Raw genomic sequence first — 3224 nt, forward strand, 5'->3', positions numbered from 1 at the left:
AACTCCTAGATGATCTTGGTGAAACGAGTAGGAAATTTTTTTGTTTTCTGCAACGTTCCCGAACAGTGGCATCATGAGCTAGGTCTATGCGTAGTTCTTCTTGCGCGAGTAGAACACAATTTGTTGTGGGCGTAGATTTGTCAACTTTCTTGCCGTTACTAGTCCTTTCTTGCTTCAGCGGTATTGTGGGATGAAGCGGCCCGGACCAACCTTACACGTACGCTTACGTGAGACCGGTTCCATCGACTAACATGCACTAGTTGCATAAGGTGGCTGGCGGGTGTCTGTCTCTCCTACTTTAGTTGGAGCGGAATCGATGAACAGGGTCCTTATGAAGGGTAAATAGAAGTTGACAAATCACGTTGTGGCTTTAACGTAGGTAAGAAGACGTTCTTGCTAGAACCCTAATTCAGCCACGTAAAACTTGCAACAACAATTAGAGGACGTCTAACTTGTTTTTGCAGCAAGTGGTTTGTGATATGATATGGCCAAAGTTGTGATGAATGATGAATGATCTATATGTGATGTATGAGATGTTCATGCTATTGTAATAGGATTCACGACTTGCATGTCGATGAGTATGACAACCGGCAGGAGCCATAGGAGTTGTCTTTATTCTTTTATATGACCTGCGTGTCATCAAGAAACGCCATGTAAATTACTTTACTTTATTGCTAAACGCGTTAGCCATAGTAGTAGAAGTAATAGTTGGCGAGTAACTTCATGGAGACACGATGATGGAGATCATGATGATGGAGATCATGGTGTCAAGCCGGTGACAAGATGATCATGGAGCCCCAAGATGGAGATCAAAGGAGCTATGTGATATTGGCCATATCATGTCATGTTTATTATTTGATTGCATGTGATGTTTATCATGTTTTGCATCTTGTTTACTTAGAAAACGACGGTAGTAAATAAGGTGATCCCTCATACTAATTTCAAGAAGTGTTCCCCCTAACTGTGCACCGTTGCGACAGTTCGCTGTTTCAAAACACCACGTGATGATCGGGTGTTTTATTCAGACGTTCACATACAACGGGTGTAAGACAGATTTACACATGCAAACACTTAGGTTGACTTGACGAGCCTAGCATGTACAGACATGGCCTCGGAACACGGAAGACCGAAAGGTCAAGCATGAGTCGTATAGAAGATACGATCAACATGAAGATGTTCACCGATGTTGACTAGTCCGTCTCACGTGATGATCGGACACGGTCTAGTTTAACTCGGATCATGTAATACTTAGATGACTAGAGGGATGTCTAATCTAAGTGGGAGTTCATTAATAATTTGATTAGTTGAACTTAATTATCATGAACTTAGTCTAAATATTTTACAATATGTCTTGTAGATTAAATGGCCAACATAGTCCTCAACTTCAACGCGTTCCTAGAGAAAACCAAGCTGAAAGACGATGGCAGCAACTATACGGACTGGGTCCGGAACCTGAGGATCATCCTCATAGCTGCCAAGAAATATTATGTCCTACAAGCACCGCTTGGTGACGCACCCGTTCTCCCTGCAGAACAAGATGTTATGAACGCTTGGCAGGCACGTTTCGATGACTACTCCCTCGTTCAGTGTGGCATGCTTTACAGCCTAGAGCCGGGGCTCCAAAAGCGTTTTGAGAGACATGGAGCATATGAGATGTTCGAAGAGCTGAAAATGGTTTTCCAAGCTCATGCCCGGGTCGAGAGATATGAAGTCTCCGACAAATTCTTCAGCTGTAAGATGGAGGAAAACAGTTCTGTCAGTGAGCACATACTCACTATGTCTGGGTTGCATAACCGCTTGACTCAGCTGGGAGTTAATCTCCCGGATGATGCGGTCATTGACAGAATCCTCCAGTCGCTTCCACCAAGCTACAAGAGTTTTGTGATGAACTTCAATATGCAGGGGATGGAAAAGACCATTCCTGAAGTATTTGCTATGCTGAAATCAGCAGAGGTAGAAGTCAGGAAGGAACATCAAGTGTTGATGGTCAATAAAACCACTAAGTTCAAGAAAGGCAAGGGTAAAAAGAACTTCAAGAAGGACGGCAAGGAGGTTGCCGCGCCCGGCAAGCAAGCTGCCGGGAAGAAGCCAAAGAATGGACCCAAGCCCGAGACTGAGTGCTTTTATTGCAAGGGAAGCGGTCACTGGAAGCGGAACTGCCCTAAGTACTTAGCGGATAAGAAGGCCGGCAAAACAAAAGTTATATGTGATATACATGTAATTGATGTGTACCTTACTAGTGCCCATAGTAGCTCCTGGGTATTTGATACCGGTGCAGTTGCTCACATTTGTAACTCAAAGCAGGGGCTGCGGAATAAACGGAAACTGGCAAAGGACGAGGTGACGATGCGCGTCGGGAATGGTTCCAAGGTCAATGTGATCGCCGTCGGCACACTACCTCTGCATCTCCCTTCGGGATTAGTTTTAAACCTTAATAATTGTTATTTAGTGCCAGCTTTGAGCATGAACATTGTATCGGGATCTCGTTTAATTCGAGATGGCTACTCTTTTAAATCTGAGAATAATGGTTGTTCCATTTTTATGAGAGATATGTTTTATGGTCATGCTCCTATGGTGAATGGTTTATTCTTTATGAATCTCGAACGTGATGCTACACATGTTCATAATGTGAGTGCCAAAAGAAGTAAGGTTGATAATGATAGTCCCACATACCTGTGGCACTGCCGCCTTGGTCACATAGGTGTCAAACGCATGAAGAAGCTCCATGCTGATGGACTTTTAGAGTCTCTTGATTATGAATCATTTGACACGTGCGAACCATGCCTTATGGGTAAAATGACCAAGACTCCGTTCTCAGGAACAATGGAGCGAGCAACCGACTTATTGGAAATCATACATACTGATGTGTGCGGTCCAATGAGTGTTGAGGCTCGCGGTGGCTATCGTTATGTTCTCACCCTCACTGATGATTTAAGTAGGTATGGGTATATCTACTTAATGAAACACAAGTCTGAAACCTTTGAAAAGTTCAAGGAATTTCAGAGTGAGGTTGAAAATCAACGTGACAGGAAAATCAAGTTTCTACGATCAGATCGTGGAGGAGAATACTTGAGTCACGAGTTTGGCACACACTTAAGAAAATGTGGAATAGTTTCACAACTCACGCCGCCTGGAACACCTCAGCGTAATGGTGTGTCCGAACGTCGTAATCCCACTCTATTAGATATGGTGCGATCTATGATGTCTCTTACCGATTTACCGCT

The sequence above is a fragment of the Triticum dicoccoides genome, chromosome 3B (assembly GCF_002162155.2).
Source record: "Triticum dicoccoides isolate Atlit2015 ecotype Zavitan chromosome 3B, WEW_v2.0, whole genome shotgun sequence".
NCBI classification, from domain to species: Eukaryota; Viridiplantae; Streptophyta; class Magnoliopsida; order Poales; family Poaceae; genus Triticum; species Triticum dicoccoides.